This window comes from Anthonomus grandis, chromosome 6 (assembly GCF_022605725.1).
Source record: "Anthonomus grandis grandis chromosome 6, icAntGran1.3, whole genome shotgun sequence".
NCBI classification, from domain to species: domain Eukaryota; kingdom Metazoa; phylum Arthropoda; class Insecta; order Coleoptera; family Curculionidae; genus Anthonomus; species Anthonomus grandis.
This window is the reverse complement of record NC_065551.1, coordinates 1,219,010-1,237,574: the sequence shown is the minus strand read 5'-3', so window position 1 is coordinate 1,237,574 and position 18,565 is coordinate 1,219,010. Positions and strand designations below refer to the sequence as shown.

Below are 18,565 nucleotides of genomic sequence, written 5' to 3'. Positions count from 1 at the left end.
ATATTGAATCAACGACTAGTGTATGAGTAAATTAATAATAAGCTGTATATTTCTTTAATATTAGTATTACAAGCCTAAGTTGCTTATTCTTCTCAGTAACTTGTTTATTTGTAATTAATTAGGAGTGTTATATAATGTGAAATAATTTTGAAAATTGGTAAATAGACATTATTTATTTATTACCCTTGTTCTTTTAATCACTACTTAATTTACAATTCCATGCCCATTTTTAAAAAGCATGGGTTCATTACATACATGTATATTAAACTTTAGTTAGTATTAAACAGTATTAACAGTCCCACATAACCAAATAAAATAATTCCAAATCATTCAGCTACAACGATTTTAATAATATATTTAGAAAAAAATAAATATATTTAATTAACAACAATTATTATTGGGTAAACATGATCATTCAAAATGTTTAAAAGCACAAGTGATGCAATGCTTTCTGTTTCATGGGCCTCTTCATGTGATGAATACACTCGATACTAATATTGAGATTGAATTGTGTGTTGCCTTCATCAAGCCTTCTACTGTTCTTCAACAATGTGGAAAATCTAAAAAAAAACTGAGTAAAAACATGGACAAGTTGGCTGACAAAAAATGATGAACTGACTTTTGAGATGAAAATATTTACAATGGGGTATATTGTATATTCCTCTCAGAATTTTGCTATCTATTTTATTGGGTGTTATTTCACTAATAAAACTTTTTTTTTCTTTATAAAATTTATGGGGAAACTGAAATTAAAAATATTTTTTTAAATTAACAAAAAATGTTCTTTTAGAAAGATTAATTAATTTTTCTGGTGCTAAAATTTTTTATGTTGCCAATTGAAAATTAAGAATGTTGATTTATAAGGAAACTAAAAAAAAAAGAAAGTAATATTTTTTCAAATAAAAAAATTTACCTCCTTTCAGAAAGATGAATGCATTTTTCTAGTGTTGGAATCCTATGTTGGCCAATAAAAATTGAGAAGTGTAGCTCAAATTTATAGGAAAACTAAAAAAAATAAAAAATTATATATTTTCCAATAAAAAAAAATTTTACCTCCTGTTAGAGAGATAAATGAATTTTTCTAGTGCAAAATTCTATGTTGGCAAATCAAATTTGAGAGGTGCAGCTCAAATTGATGGAGAAACTGTAAGAAAAAATTAAAAATATATATTTTTTAATTTCTAAAAAATGTTACCTACTGTGAGAGAGATGAATGAATTTTTCTAGTGCAAAATTCTATGTTGGCAAATCAAATTTGAGAGGTGCGGCTCAAATTTATGAGGAAACTGTAAGCAAAAAGATTTTTCTGGTGCTGCAATTAGATGTTGCTCATAAAAAACTGAAGAGTAGTTAAAAGCCATGAATGATGTAAGAAAACTAAAAATACAAGAAATAGTGTTTTCAACTTTAACTAAAATGCATTTTTTAACATACTTTTAGTGTAATGAATATTTTTTAACTAATTCCGGGATCATATGTTTTTCATAGAAATCGGTGAGTTTTGGAGTCATATGGTGCCAAAGGTTTTCATCTCTTTTGATAGTCTCGATATGAAGCGGTTGTTCATCATTAATATATACAAGAAAGTAGCACAAATCCTTCTTACAAATATTAAGTTGCCCTTGAACCTAAGGAAAGAAATATATAACAAAAAAATATCTATCTCTATGTTTATATGGAAAAGTATCAATTATTTAGATATGATTTACCTGGTAATAGTACAGATGCGTTTTTTTGAGCCTTATAACTTCTTTCCCTTCCTCAAATATTATCTCCATATATAAAGTCTTATCAGATTTAATTGCTTCAGCCAGTGTTTTCCCCGATTTGTGGACTTTATGCAGACACTTTATTTCGAGTATAGCACCATTGTCAGTCACCGCTATATTAAAGAGAAACTGGTAATTAAATGTGGCCTCTACTAATTTATTAGGTCGACGACCCTGTTGCTTATTACTTTATACTTTTATACTGGCTATTATTTTCATTACGACTAAACGATACTTACCATCAGGGGTAGCTCCAAGATAATTAAAATTTGAGTCAATAAAAATTTCACATTCCTTGACTTTGATTTGGGTCTCATGAGCGAATCTTTCACGAGCCACTGCTTCTTTGACTTGAGTCCTTATATTGGTGGGATACAAAATTCTTCGTACCAATTTGTTTGGAACAGTGGATGGCCTTCTTTTGTATACTTACCTACAAAATTTGAAGCTGTTAGTCTGTCCATGCGGTATTGTTCGTACAATTTATTTCCCCATTGGCCAATTGTTTTCTGCTCAATTTCAAGAGCATCAGCAGGTGTTACCTAACAAAGAAATAATATTTTCAATCATAAACCAAAATACTTAGAGCTAAGCATATCGTACCTTCTTTCAGACATAAACTCTTCTTCTGTGAGAGACCCTTTTATGGCAGCTGGACCATAACCTGAAGCTTCTTTGCATCCCTTTTTGGTTTTTTTCTTTTTTGGCGTCTTGATCTTCATCTGAACTTTACGGACCATGTCATATTCATGACGATTCTTAGTTTGGTTCAGGTACTTCTGGAATTCAGACCCTGGTGATGTTTTTGTTATGGCCGCCCAAGTTGTGCTTTGCCAATCGGCACCTTTATTGTAGTGAAGACCAGACAAATAAGCTCTTGCTTGTAGAGAACCTTTTTGAATTGTGTTTAACCGCTTGCCAGCGTTAAACTTGCAGAGCAACGACATGAACATCTCGGCTCTATTGTTTGTCTCATTTTCAATCAGTTTGTGGCCCTGGCTTACCACAATTTGCTGTAATACATTCGTTATGTGATTGAAAATGCCAGATATTTGCATTTGGGCAATTTTATTACTAACGTCCCCAATGTTTTCACAATAAGAAGGCTGACAGTTATTGTGATCTCCATTATTGAATTCCATTATGATCTACATTATTAGTAGCCACAGCATTACGTCTCTCTTCAGCTCCAGCATCTTCTAAGCTTTTCCAAAGCACCTTCTTCCAATCTTCAGCAAGCTGTTCTTCCAAAGTGTGGTACATTTTGAAAGACAGAGGAGGTATATTCAGTTTACTTAAAAATTCCGTCATTGTTTTATAAGTACTACCTACAGATAATGTTGCCCAAACATAACCATCATTTAGTTGGACACGAACATCTTTATCACCTTATGTCTTTATGTGAATTAATTCTGTAATAGAAAATTTATGTATATATCAATATGTTATATGTATATGACTATTGGTCTTACTCATCATATTCTTCTTGACTCATGAAAGAGAAATCATTCAATAAATGATCATCATGAACAGAATCATTTAATGAAAATTCGTTCGTATTTGCCAATGAAATGCTGCTGGAAATATTTGAATAATCATTCATCATGGTTGGGAACTCGGGTACATCTTCAATCATGGACTCGCTAAAGGAAAAAAAATCATGTCAGTAATATACGTTCCAGTTACATACACTACAACGTCTTCATCATCTTGGGAAAATGACAATGGAACCAACACGTTTGACATTATAGTGGACCTGGGTTCCTCATTAGCAATTCTAAAAAAAACATTCCAAATATGAAATGAATAAACAAAAACCGTCTGATATTATATTTTTACGTATATTTTATATCATAGTCATCTTGAAAAAACATTTTTAGCAATAGCGTCAGTGCTATCGTTGGGTTTTGCGTAGCTATGATCCTGGGCTACACAACTACAAAAAATTAACATTCTTCATTAGTGAAAAGTTGATATCTATGATCATTGATGAACATATGTATTTGTACATAAAAACACATGTAATCATATATTTCTTCTACAAATAACATTCATTCAGACACACGTGTCTAGAGAGGATGAAGGGGTGTCATCCACCCCCAAATATTTTAAAAAATCACAATAATTGGTAATAATTTTGTTACACCTTCAAACTTAGTGTGTAAATAAATCATTATAAAATACACCATTTATCTCAGAGACACAGAGGGATGGCTAACACTCATTCATCCCTGAAAAAACGTGCGTCTCTGAGATATATGATTGGTATTTTCTGAGATCATTTCAGGAGTTTAAAAATGTAAAAAAATACTTAACAATTACTATGATTTTTTTAAATTATTTATTATTTTACGAATATTTATTTGTGCTGCAAAAAATAAAATCTAAAATTCTTTTGTCTATATGTAATTATAGTTTTTCTCGTACCTTTATTTTAGAAATCAATATGAAAAATAGGGGGCAGAAGTTTTGGGCTACTGTAATAATTTGAGTTTCGTTTCTAATTCTGTTTGCCCAAGGACTAGAAGAAGGGCCTGTACCTGGCCAATACCTGCCTCGACTAAAGCTTGGAATTCGTCTTTGGCGGCCTTAAGTTTTGCAGGAGGGAGACGACGAGCACGTTCAGATATAGGAGGACCAGAGGTAATGATATGATGAAATACATCACTGCAAACAGGAGGGCTCAAAGGAGAAGCGCCTGTCAATGCGGAAATTCGGCAAGGACCTCGCAAAAACTAAAGTCGGAACTGAGCTTATTAATAGACTGGTAGGCAGCTGGTCTGTCAATTGCTTTTAAATGGACGGAAGTTCTAGTATCAATAGTACATTTCTTTTTAACATCCACCGTCAAACCATAATGCGAAAGTAAATCTGCACCAATAATGGGATAAGGGACTGCAGCTATAACAAAATTCCAGCGGATAGGACGCCTTAGACCAAGATCAAGTTCCCTAAAAGATTCTCCAAAAGTGTCGATTCGAGTGTCATTCGCAGCAAAAAGTTGTATTCACGAGGGATTTCCCTTAATTTTAGCAATGGCAGGAAGTAGTGAAATGTCAGCACCAGTGTCAATCAGAAATAACTGACCACTAGTACGATCACGAACGTGGAGACGATTAGAAATTCGAACACCTTCTCCGACCATCTCCAACCGGGAAGGTTCACTTAGTTTTTTGGTTTATTGACCCAATCGTCATACTTAGAACACCACTTCCGACAAGAGGTTGGATTAGATCTGGGTATTGAGTATGAGCGCGGCAGAGAGAAGAAGAATCTTCTCTAGAGTTTGACGCTCTACGAGAATTCGAAGACGAGCGTGAACGTGTTTTCTTAAGCTCTTTTTCAAGGTATAATACTTTCCTGTTGAGAGCGGCAATACTATCCATAAGGTGCTTCATTTCTGAAACTGCAGGGACTGAGGTAGCTGATGGCTTAGAGGCAGAAGCAATATAAGGCTCTGAACTAGTAGATGCACATTCGGCAATGCGGTCAGCTGCCTCAGCTAGACGATTAAGGTCTGAGACACCTGCTGAAACGAGAATTGCACGGTGCTCTCCAGGGAGCTGTTCAAGAAAAATTGATCTAATAATATTGTCATCGACCGTGCCGTTGCTAAGACCTCTAAGACGCCTTAGCATCAACGACGGCTTGCCATCAATACCTTGCCCTTTCAACAGTTTACGCAGCTTCATCTCATCCGACTCAGCGTAAGTTGCAATAACACGGGCTTTAATTTGCTCATAGATATTTACAGGTGGCGGATTCATGATTATAATGTCCCTAACACAACCTAAGACTTCCACATCTAATTCTGCAAGAACAGTGTCAGCTTTGGGGGATTCAATAAGAATACGGGCATTTCTCATGGACACTTCAGCCTGAATAAACCAAAGGGCAGGGTCCACTTGCGAGAATGGAGGTAATTTGGGAATTCTATAATGGTCCAAGCGGAATGACTGCACGTTCACACTATTAGCATCAACAGCCTCACCATTACCATTAAAATTTATGCCCGGCATTGCAGCAGGAGCTGCTTCAACCGCAGGCTGATCAGCCTCAACTGTGAGCTGATCTACTTGCGCCTGCAAACGAGCAATTTGCGCTAGAGCAGTTGCCAAAGCTTCATCATCGGCCATTATAAACAAATAATTCTAAAATATACACAAAATTTTAAAAATACCTAAGTTTTAAACGGTTCTAAAAATAAGTTTTAAAGAAAACCTCTATAAAATCCAGCGAAGGCTGTCACAGAAGAACTGCAGGAATGTGGGCGGGACATCAAAGGTCTATCATCTCAGCATCAAAAATAGTTCAATGCTTCCAGGAGATCCAGTACACCAGTCAGCAGGGCAGCAGTAATCCTAGTCCAGGTCCAAAACAGCACATTACCAGGTCAATATCCTTAATGATAGTTGAAAGCAGCAAATGCAGCAGCAGGGCTTTCAAATTCGAGTTATATATGAAAAAATATCAAAATGGTGGAATTAGTCATTTTATGGTGAACACTTTGTGGTTATACTACCACCAATGCATGCGTGTATTACGGGTTGCATACACGATATGCATAATATGGCGGACGGTAGATTCCTGTTTTACCGATGTAGCCGGTATATAATTTGTTCATACCAGACCATAAATTCCAACGGCGGTTGTGAAGTTACTTCAAGAGTTCAAGCTCAAGAGAGCTCTCAAACACGAATAATAATTGAATGGTGGGTTGCGTACCTCGCACATTCGTTAACCTCAATAAAAAGAGACGGATATAACCGAGGACAGAGATAGATATATGATGGAAACGCAGTTCCCTACAAATAACATGTTACTTGCGTCATCTGTCGGAAAATTTTAAAACTTGGAAGTCTAATGTGGTGGCCGACTACGCCCCCATATTAAGTCTTTGGTTCAGGACATTCCATGGATCTGTGTGTCTTAATTTGAACATTATTTCACAGCTGGGCAAATATCTTAGGGCTTTTAGGTCCGTAACAACGGGATCGCCAACGGATCTTCCAGGGCGTATGGATGAATAAAATTTTAAACATTCAAACTTCTTAAAACAGGTGTGATCAATGTATTTTGTTGAATATGGAAAAGGAACCGATCTACCCCTTTGACAATAACCCTCGTAAGCTAGGAGATTTATTTTACGGTCGCGAATTTGACGTTCGATGGCAGAATGCATTGCATCCACCTCCATCTGTGTGTGTCCTTTCAGCAAATATTTCTGGGTTATAATAATATTATTTTGAATTGCTGCATTTAGGAATGCATTGGCCAGTATGGAGTTTCAATTTTGCCCTGTACACCCATCGCTGTAAAAAATCATTTCGTTTGGATTTTTATTTTTTACTTCTTGTTCCTCGAAAAATTCGTTCGCCGTTATCTTCACTTCACTTTCGCTCCAAAGATAGCAGTCTTTGTTTTGTCATTTTCTTTTTCTTGACGCGCTTCTTCTTTTAAAGTCTGGTGCAAGTTATAATCTGCTCTGATAATTTTTTTGTTTTAAATGCTTCACACGAATCACACAAATCTTTTTTTGGTTTATAGAGTGATAGGTTTAGCTCCTCAATTTTTTTAAAAAACAGAGTTGTACTTACTGGTTCCAAATTATGCTCAACACAAAATCGGTTCTATAAAATTTATATAACTCAGCACGTGACCGCCAAAGACGTTCAAGGTATTGTTTTTTTGAAGATGCTCGGCAATAATGACTTTCGAGTTTTGGTAGCATATTTAAAAATTCGCAAATGCCGGCGTTCTTTTCAGTAAATTTAATCTTTCTTACTTCACTTTTTGGATTAACTTTAGGAGATTCAAAATTGACATTCGGATTTTCATCTTTTATGCAATTTAAAACCATTATTTCCTTTAACCCCAATGTCCCCCCAAACATTCTTTTGCAAACTTTAACTTTCTTAGTGTCAAATTTTAGAAAGTATTTCATAGAAAAATTTCTTTTGGATACTATTTCTTGTTCTGCCCTTCTTCTTTTGACACCGTGAATTTCGACTAAGGTCTTTACGTGCATCTTTCGTTCCGCCCAATTTAGTTTGTTCTAGAATGTTCTAAATATGAGAATTCGTTCTTCTTCTGTTAATGTGTCACATTGAATAGTAGATTTTTTTTTGCCAAGTGTACACCCACAAGGATTTTGCAAAAATTTTCCTAAAAATAAAAATAAAATAAATGAAAAATCTGTGAGTAATATAATATTGAAAAAGCAAAATTAGTAAATTTAAAATGATAAGAAATTTACCTGGTTTGTTCATTTGGTAGTTCCAAGTATTCCCAATTTTCTTTTTTCCTTGGTATGAATTCCTTTGAACGTTTAGTTTCATTTACGTTACAATTCCAGGTAGCCGGTGTTGATCTTTTTCGCCTAATTTGAGTTTTAAGAACAGTTTCTGGTACTGGTGGCTGCTGGTGTTGCACTTCCATCTGATCGAGTATGGCTTGCTGTTCTTGGTTCATGTCAGTATTGTCAGTATCAGATTCATCCGAACTATCCGAATTATTTTCTTCGGGAACATAAGCTTCATCCGAGTTATCACTATCATCCCTCTCATCTTGGGAATTTGAGTCGAAGGTAGACTAAAGCCCATCTTCAATTTGACTATTTTCAAGTTCCTGGTCACTTAGGCTTTTGGTATAAGACGCTTCATTGTTTAGGCTTTTCACAAAGTCTGATGTGTCTTCAATTGGAATTATAACACCAAGTGGAATTTCAGGTGCTGGCGAGTCGATAGCAGATAAGCGCGCATCTTCGATCTGACTATTTTTAAGTTCTTGTTCACTTAGGTTTACGGCATAAAGCGGTTCGTTGTTTGGGTTTCCCACCAACTCTCGTATGTCTTCAAACTCATCAGGAACTAAAAACCCATTTTCTCCAACTATATACTCGAAAGAATCTATACGAGCTTGCTGCTTTGCCATCATCATAATATTTAATAAATTGAAACCGCACTTAATTAAAAATAATAGTTTTAATTTTAATTTTAAAATTTAATGGAAAACCACGTAAGTACTGCATGTGCCTCTTAAACTAAAAAAAGAAAACCATGTAACTCCAAAGCTAATACAAAAGAGGTATTTTTATAATTACTAATAAACTAACAATGTTTTTGTAAATGTACTTATTCAATGTAATGATCTTACCTTATAAATTCAATGGTTCCACTTAATTTAACGTTCATTTAGCACTTTTTTCTAACTGCAAGAGTAAGCACGTACGTACACTACTGACAGTGCATAACAAACTGGGAGATACGCGTTTTTCCTGCTATATTTTTGACAGTTGGAGTTACCCGCTTCGCTAATTTTCTTTTTTTGGTGGGAATTTAGTTTTGATTGATAAGTGGTTTTCACAATAGGCGGGTTTCGTACTCTTTTGATAGATGGCGATAAAATCTCAATTTCGACAAAAAGTGGAGTTACGCGGTTTTCTTTTTCGGTTTTCATTTGGCCGACGATATTTCATTCATATGTTGCTCTTGTCTACCTATATCTCTGTTTTGATATGTTGCTGTTTTAAAAGTCTCTCTAATAGGGTTGCTATTTTGAATATTGCTCTTTTAAATTGGAGCCCTAAAAAATTTCATAAAAAATAGTATTTTTTTTTTATTAAAGTTGTTTCATAAGTTTTTTTTACAAAAAGAATGTTGGGGTTGGAAAGGATTGGTCTGGAAATTTTACTTTTTTTTAATTTAAAATGATTAATTTTCATCTAAACATTTTTTTTTATGTACCTAACTCGATTTAAAATTAGTGGGGAAAAAAGAGTATGACTCCGGACCAGGCTCTAGGCAGGAAGGAAGGCACAGGAAGCTTTATCAAGTTTATTTTTTTCATTTTTCAAGTTTGCTGACAAAAAAATACTTATTTGGTTTGGTACAGGAGTTGGATTTAGGTATGTATATATTAAGAAAAAAATATTTAAAAAGTTTGTGTTGACAGTCAACTAACAACACGTTTTGGACCGTGCCCCTTTCTTCTTGCCGTAAGTCGGACCCATTTCAACTTAAGCTGCCCCAAAATTGCTTTTATGTTAGATCTGATGTAAGAAAAAACATAAACATTTTGATAAACTCGTCTGAGCATTCAGAACTCTTGCACTATTCAATGATTTCCAACCATTTAGACCACTCGCAATCATAATAACACTTGTAATAACACGATCACAATACTAGACATAAAAATAATAAGATAAATAAAACTGACAGGACATGTATACCGCTTCATTCCACAGAACTTACGGAATATTTTATATATTCCAACTTTTAAAACAGGCCTAAAAAAATGGTTACTGGAACAAGGTAGAACAGCTTGCACAAAGTATATAAACTTATATTAATTTTAAACCTAATTAATAAAAATAATCAAGACAAGTTAGATAATAGTGAATATTAGGATCAATGCGTGAGAATTCGTTCATTGTATTACTGGGGTAAAAAACTACAATAAAATTTTGATATATAGACTTAACGCTAACATAAACATTCATTAAATAAGATAGAATGGGTTAGGATGGGATTATGATAGATTAAAACAGGAAAAATAATCCCTAATATAATGGGGCACTCATTTATTATTAATATAAAGTTTGCTTATTGTTGTATATATTAATGTTATTATTATTTAAGTTATAACTCTAAACCCACGCACAAACCACTGGTTTCAGTGGGGTTTACTTATTATTTATTTCTTTACACGCTTTAGAATTAAGGAAAATAATATAGGTTAAATTGTAATTTGGAAATAAATAAATAAATAAATAAAACATTATTATACATACCCTCCATAGTAACATCCAGAATTTGTACAGGGTCTGCCTCACTTCTTGGTGTCTGAACAGTTTGCGGTTCACACCATTGGATGCTTGATTGAACCTCAGATTGGATGCCATCTGTAGAATACAATGTTTTGTAGAATTTAAATAAAAAAGTAATAAGCTGCACTAGCAGTCGTACCGAATTATTGATAATAAAAAAGTTTTATGAAAGACATAGGTCTGGTTCTGCATACCTTGTAAAGTACATTCTGGAAGATGAAGAGAAGGAATAGTGCCCCGTTTGCTTCCTTCAGGCTCAAATTCTTCAGGTAAAAAATGTCGAAAACAGACCCTGTGGTTTTCATATACTTTAGCGTATGGCAATTTTCTTAACTCGGGGTTTTTAATTAGATCTAACCATCGTCCAGCCAAAAACATTTCCTTTTTGTTGGGAAACCGGTACATGGACCCACTTGTTGTTTCGCACCCTGGAATACAGCATTTTTTGCCGTATCGCTTAACTTCACCGCCACAAAACATGTTTAGTAAACCCTAACAACACCACAAACAACAACAATAAACACGAGAGAAAGGAAAGAAAGTAATACTTGCATAAAAACGAATCGAAAACTGAGAAGACTCAAAAAACTCGAAATCACAAACAAAACAAAACAAAATGGAAGGTTATAGTGCAAAGTGTAAGGCGGGTTGCAGTTTTCGGCAAAATGGCGGAGTCGGTGGCGCCTCTGTAAACCGGTCGCAGAAGTTATTAATGGTTTGTTATCTCCCTTTCACTTAAAACTCTAAAGGGGGATTCTTTGTGGATAAATCGTGCATTTTAAGTTTGCGCAAGCAAGTTGATGTGTATGACGGAGCGTCTATCCCGGCCATTAATGGGAGAAGACTACTGGCGCCAGCGGTTTATTAGTAGGATAATAAATTTTTAAAAATTATAATATGATGAAAAATATTATATTTTTTATTTTAGTTTTTTTTTGTGAAGTGGCACTTTATCTACTACACCTGAATAGCCGCCACTGCTATTCCATCGAAACCACTCTAAAGGGAACCCACCAACCTCCGCCTGGAGCCATCATCGCGACCACGCCAACTAGTGGTCGAGAACTATCGATAGTCCCCATATTCGATAGTTATCGATAGCGTGGTACTTCACATTCGATAACTATCGATAGGTTTCGATAGTAATAAAAACCATAGAGAAAATAATAAAATGTAGGTAAATATAATATAAAATAATAAAAAATAATCAGTTATTATTTTCTCGATGGTAAAAACTAAATAAAAAACAGAATTATCAATAAACATCTGATTTTATTCATAATCAAATGTCAAATTTTTGTGCAGAAAAGTTAGCATGTTCACATTTGTCGGATTCAATCTGGAACGGCGATCACTAACTATTTGCCCTGCAGTACTAAATGTCCTTTCACTTTCCACTGATGTAGCAGGGATACAGAAGTACTGTTTTGCTAGCTCACCCAATGGATGTAGTTCTTGACCTGAAAACTAAAATCTCATTTTATATTATATTTAAGTTAAATCTTAAAATAACTTACCTTCCAAATCGTTAAAAAATCTATATCTTCTGGTGCATTACTTCTTTCCAAATACTGCCTGTTTGTTATTATCACGTCTGTTTGAATGGACTTTACTTACTGTCGACCCTTTTTTTCAAAAACTAAATATTGATGTATTTTTGGCATCATTGGAGTTTCTTTCAACATTTTTATCAGTTAGAACATTTTCATTTTTACTGAGAAAACCATACATTTCTTGCTCTAAAAGTAAAGATGCATTTGCAGCATTTTTCGGGCTTTGAAATGCTTCCTTTTTAAACCTCGAGTCCAAAATGGTGGCAATTTTTATAATTGTACGAGATTCATATGGATACAAACGTTGCTTTGTGGAAATTAAAAGATTGTTGCAAAATGTTTTGCCTTCTTCAGTTGTCAACTCTGACACGCAGCTGGTTAAAAAATGCTGTATGCCAGTGCTTAATGGAACTATGAATGATATAGTTACATATTTATTCCCTGAAATAAAAATAAAAAAAGTTATTAAGGAATATTTAATCTCCTAATTTAATATAAATGACCTATCTGATATTTTTCGAGTGACTTCATTAAAACTGCTCAACATTTTTTCAATCTCCCTTAAAATAGTGATATCGTCTACAGACAAAGGTGCAGGCGCTTTCCTTAATTTTAGTAAGGCTTTTGTGAGACTGTCATTTGTTTTTAAAACTCTCTCAATCATCAGATATGTGCTGTTCCACCTGGTGGGAACTTCTTGAAGTAATTTAAGTGGTTCCAAGCCTACAGCCTTCTGTTCTGCTTTGAATGTATCATTGGCAACATGACTGGTTCTTATAAACGTTACAATATCTTTAACCTTTTTAATTATGGGCCGAAGACAAGGAATGTCTAAGCAATCCTGCACAACTAAGTTGAAAGTGTGCGCAAAACATGGCAAATGGGGTTTCTTTAATAATTCACGTCTTTTTCATGTTGGCGACATTGTCGGTAACAATACACACAATTTTTTTTATCAATATTCCACTCTTTAAAAATATCTTTCAATGTATCCGATAAGTTTTTAGCAGTATGATTTATACCATTGAGTAGAGGCTGTGTTGATAAAACGGCTGATTTTAATTCAAAGTCACATATATAATGACAAGTAACTGTCAAATAAGACTCCATGTTCACTGAAGTCCAAGAGTCTGAAGTGATTGATACATATTCTGCAGTATCAAGTATATTTTTAAGTTTTTCATACGCTCTTACATATTCTTGCTTAAGTAATTTTTCACTCAAAGTATATGTACTAGGTAGGTGTATCTTATGGACGTATTATTGGATCCAATAGAAGAACTTGATATGCTTCCAGTGTTGCTCGAAGAACTTTCAGCAGTTGACAGGCCATCAGACTCACCTGTCAAGTCAATATCTGAACTTCTACTTAATATAGGATGAAAACATTTTAAATGATCCAATAAGTTACTTGTATTGCCACTAGTCTTATATTCATTTCCACAAGCTTGCAAAGTGTAAGCTTTTTGTCTGCAGACTTTTTGAAATACTTCCAAACAAATGAAACTTTGTAAACTACAGTTGTTAAAATTTAACTTTTATATTCGTAGCTCATAAAGTACACCAAACTCTAAACCAATGGCACTCTAATAAATTACAGAAAGAAAAGCACAAAAACAGGCAGAAGACCAGAGAGCAAGAACATGATTTAATGTAAAATAATAAACATAAATAATTGTCTTTTTTTAATTTATTTATTTTCGTTTTTATTTTCTCACTTTCTTCTTCTTCTTTTTCTTCTACTTTTCCAAATCGACAATAGAGTTGAGGGTTATGGTCTGAGCAGCGACACTTTTAAATGTTTTAAGCCCAGTTCACTGATTCGTGAATTCGCGATTAGCCAGCTTATGAACTGGGCTTTACCTTTTGGATGGCAAAGCCTTAAGATTTTAAATTTGTGCGTGAAAGAGTTTTTAAGTGTTTGGCTATTTTTACCAAACGACACGACAAACAAAACTATCGATAGTAGTCGATATTTAAAACTATCGATAGTATCGATAGTGATATCGATAGTTCTCGACCACTAAGGCCGACAGTACAAGTCTGCCTGCGGTGTCCACGAGTACTGGTACTGGCAACACCCACTCAAAGACAAGGCCTTGGTGCATGGAGCGTGACGTCATCGATGTGGTTCACCGATTTTTAAAAGCCAAAGGATTTCATATGCTAATATCTCAATATTTGGCTTATTTTAAAAAATGCTAGAAATAGAATAGAGTTCAGGAAATATTCAAAGGTATGTTTTAGTTCTGGTTGAATGTCAGGTTAAATATTATGGTGTAATATTAAATGCAGACTCCTAATTCCTCTACATCTGCGCCAAAATTCAACATATATATTTAGGTATTTATAATATTTTTTTTATACCATCAAGTAGTAAAAAATGTTATTATATACACATAAATACATATATTGAACTATTCCACACCTTGTCATAATTAAGAAAATTTAAAAAAACCTGTCATAATCAGGAATGTCATATTAATTAGAATCATTTAAAGTAAACCAATTGGATAAAGAACTAAATTAATTACCTAGGACCTACATAGTCTTTAGATTAAAATATATATTTTATGTTTTTTTCTAAGTAAAAAAAGTAAGAGTAAAAACAGCGGGGAAAGCTCTCTTTTTTATTTTTCTAATTTTTTTCTTTATTTTTTCGAAAATCATACAAACATTACATTTGCTTATACTCTAATCTGACATATTTTTGTATTTGCTTTGTTTGTTACATATTTTTGTGAATTTGTATTTCTATATCTTATCTTATATATATTTTTACATTCTTTGTTTTTCTCTTTTTTTTTAATTTTGTCTGAATCTTATGTATTTACTGCACCTCAGTTTCTGAGTCATTGATTATGTAATCAGCCCCTTCGTTTAGTTTATCTATATGATTCTTGTTTCTTTTTTTTGTCTCCCCCCTTAATTTACTTCTATTTAAAATCCTCACATTTTACTTCTATCAGTTGTCTTATTTCATGTCTATTTGTTTCTGTACATTCCCGCATTATATGTTCGTTTGTGTCCTGTCCTTGTCCGCATACGCATTGTCCGTCTGTGTGTTTTAGATTGAATCTTTGAAGATAATGTTCAAAGGTACCGTGTCCTGTCGCCAATTGTACCGCTTTGTGTGTGAGCTGGAGTAGTTCATCACCCACATGCTCACACATTCTAAATGTTGTTCGCCCTTTGTCGACATTCTCCCAGTAACCTTGATATTTTTCTTTTATTGTTTCATTTCTTGTCTGCCGTCTTTTTGTCTTATCCTGGTAAACGTACTCATCCAAATCCCAAGTTACCCCTTGTGTCCTTGCACTTCTCTTTGCCTGATTATGCTCTTGTTTTATATGTGTTATTTCGACTTTTCTATTTTATTTCTATGTCAATATCCTTTTCTCTTAATTTTTCTATGTCTTTTCTTATGTGTCCGTCCAATCTTGTTTTTATCTTTTTGCCATCCCAGTTTTCTATAATATATTTGTAGTCTGTATTTATAATAACTTTTGAGTAATGGTTACTGTCTAATACTACTTTTATTGCTTTTCAGATTGCTATTTTTTCTATTTGTATTGAGTTGAAACATCTACATACTACATACATATGGACCGCTGTATTTTGATTTATGTAATTCATTTTGTCTAGGTAACTTGGGTGAAGTTTATCTATTGTCCCAATCTTAGATTTTTCTATACCCTCTTTGCCTGTTTCATACGAATTAAACCTTTCCTTTGCCTCTATCCATGCTGGTGCTACTCCAGCTAATACTTGTAGAGCAGCGTTCGATGTCGTTCTGTATGCACCTGTACAGACTATTAGTAGTGGTCTTAATGCAGCTTTAAGTGTCTTCTTGCAAAGACACTCTCCGCTTTTTTTCCCCATATTTCCGATGCATACAGTATAGCTGGTAGTATTGCTTTATGTATTATTTCTTTTATAATTTTTTTTTATTCCCGTACTTTCTCGTGATTTGCCACATTATTCTCATCGATACTTTTTGTGTTTTTGTTCATATATTTTTTATGTGTTCTATGTAATTTTGTTTTTTTTTCTATTGTTAACCCTAAGTATTTTAAGCTTTCTTTCTGCTCTATGTTTGCGCCATCTATCTTTATTACTAGTGGTCTTATGTTTCCTCCTTTGGGTAACAACATTATTTCAGTTTTTCTGTTGTTGTACTTTACTTTCGATTGTTGCTCCCATTTCTTGCACGCTTTCCATATTATTTTCCACTTTCTTTCTATCTCTTTTGCTGATTAACCAGGAATAAGTAATAGTGGATCGTCTGCGTATGCTTGTGCGTATACTAATTCGTCTTCCCAGTTTTTGTCTATTATATGCTGTTATTCGTATTGTCTGTTCCAGTCTTTTCGTGCTTCATACATATTTCTGAACCAACCCTGCATCACTAGTAGCCATAGGGTTGGTCCCAGACTAGATCCTTGCGGGCATCCTCTCTCTGTCTGTCTTGTCCCGGCTTTATCTTTCTGTCCGTCATAATGCTTTCGCATGCTCTCCTTAGTGACCCGCAGATCTCAGCCCTTCCCAATTCCATGCTCAGAAAAGACTCCCAAGTGCTATTGAAAGCGTTGCTGAGATCCAGGGCCATCACCAAGTGATGCCTACTTGACTTTCTATTTAGTTTTTGTGTTAGTTTATACAGTGCGTCTATAGACCCTCGTCTTTCATCTAACTTGTTATATTTTTCTAAATGTGTTTGCAGTTTTTTGTTTATTATTTTATCAAGTATTTTTCCTAGTGTGGGTAACAAGCTTATTGGTCTTGCTCCGCCGTCATTTTTTGGAAGCCAGTGTTTGCCTTTTTTTAGCATTGGGGCAAAACGCCCATATCTAGGCACTTGTTATCTATTTCTATCAGCTTGTCTATTATTTGTGTCCATATTTCTTTTATAGCTTCATTAGGGATTTTATCTTCCGCTGTTGCTTTATTGTTTTTTAATTCACTGATTATGACTTCAATTTCCTTTTTGCCAATTTTCGGCTCTTTTCTTTCTTTATATTGTCTGTTTTTATTTCTTATCTGATTCATTTCAGCCGAATCATTTTCTATGTCATCTTTGGGGAAAGAAACATCTTTCTTTATTAAATAATCATTTTGATCTTTTTCTGGTTTGGTGTCCCGTCTTCCCTTTGTATGTTAATGTTTGGCGGTCTGGCTGTTCTTCTCAAGAATCTCCATAGCAACTTTTCCCAGGGGTCTGTTTCTGTTATATTTCCGATTATATCTTCTATCGATCTTAGTTTTGCTATTTTTATTCGTTTTTTGTAACGGTCTCTATCCTTTTTACATTTTTCTATGTTTTGTTCATTTCTGATTCTTTGCATAATCAGTCTTTGTCTTATTTGCTTTCTTTTTGTTTCTAATTCCGCGTTTTGTTTCCTAATGTCTACATGCGTGGCTACATATATCTTGGAGTCTTTTTTTATTTGTTTCTAATTCGGTTGTGTTGTTCATTACCCAGGTATATTTCTCAGTTCCAGGTTCAATTCTCTTTTTATCGGATTCTAGTTAGTGTGTACAAAGTCTAGTTCTTGTCTTTGCCGCCTTGTGTTATAATCTGTTTTAACCTTAAATTAGATGTACGCGTGCCCACTCAGAGTTTCCCCTTGTGACACTCGACAGTTCTCTATATTTACGTTCTTTGCCATGGTCAGATCTATGAAGCTGTTTCCTCTTGAGTTCTTAAAAGTTGGCCCTTCCCTTTTATTGTTAGCTATATTGTATTGTCGTTCGGCTACCCAATCTACTATTTTTGTTCTTCTCTCGCCTGTTATTGTCCCTCCACAAGCTTCATTATGAGTGTTAAGATCCCCTCCAATTACGTGTTGTCCTTTTTATGTCTTTTATTCGTTTGTCTATTTCGTCTAGTCTTTTGTTTTCTCTGTATCCCGGTTCATCAAAAATTAAAGAGAAAAACATGTGTGTATTTTGTTTCGTTTTTATTTGTATAGTATGAAAGTTGTTTGTTCATAAATCTTTTCTAGTTGTCGCTGTTATAGTTTTGTCCACCCATATTTCTACCTTGTCTTTTATGTCTAGTTTATGTCTTGAATATCCTGTTATGTGTCCTTTATGGTATGGTTCCTGTAATAGCACAATTCCCGGTTCTTCTGTTCTAATTTTGTTTTCCAAAAGTGTCATCGCTTCTCTGCCCTTGTCCACGTTGAATTGCACTATTACTAGAGCCATTTTTACTCCATGTTCTTGTCTCTCTTCATCTGTTTGTCCGTAGTCTATGTTTCGTCTTATTACTTCTTTTTGTTCTTTGTATGCTGGGCATCCTTTCTCTCTTGTCGTATGTCTTCGTAAGTCCCTGTGTACCCCGGCCAACTTGCTGCTTTTGCAGTCAAAAAGATTTCTGCAGCTTATAGGTTCGTGACCAGGTTTCCCACATT

General features: G+C 34.3%; 1 long non-coding RNA gene across 4 annotated transcripts; it reads right to left on the bottom strand.

Moving 5' to 3' along the window:
* Positions 1 to 387: 387 nt before the first annotated feature.
* Positions 388 to 4,066, bottom strand: LOC126737185 (uncharacterized). 4 transcript variants are annotated; one of them, XR_007660962.1, is made up of 10 exons: positions 3,242 to 4,066; positions 2,373 to 3,181; positions 2,203 to 2,311; positions 2,009 to 2,127; positions 1,710 to 1,882; positions 1,435 to 1,628; positions 1,200 to 1,377; positions 1,054 to 1,144; positions 914 to 1,005; positions 388 to 560 (listed from the first exon to the last, which is right to left on the bottom strand). It is a non-coding gene; the product is annotated as an uncharacterized LOC126737185 (long non-coding RNA). The 4 variants fall into 4 exon arrangements; XR_007660961.1 differs by having other exon boundaries at positions 2,009 to 2,311; positions 2,373 to 2,562; positions 2,614 to 3,181; XR_007660960.1 differs by having other exon boundaries at positions 2,009 to 2,311; positions 2,373 to 2,782; positions 2,849 to 3,181.
* Positions 4,067 to 18,565: the final 14,499 nt, after the last annotated feature.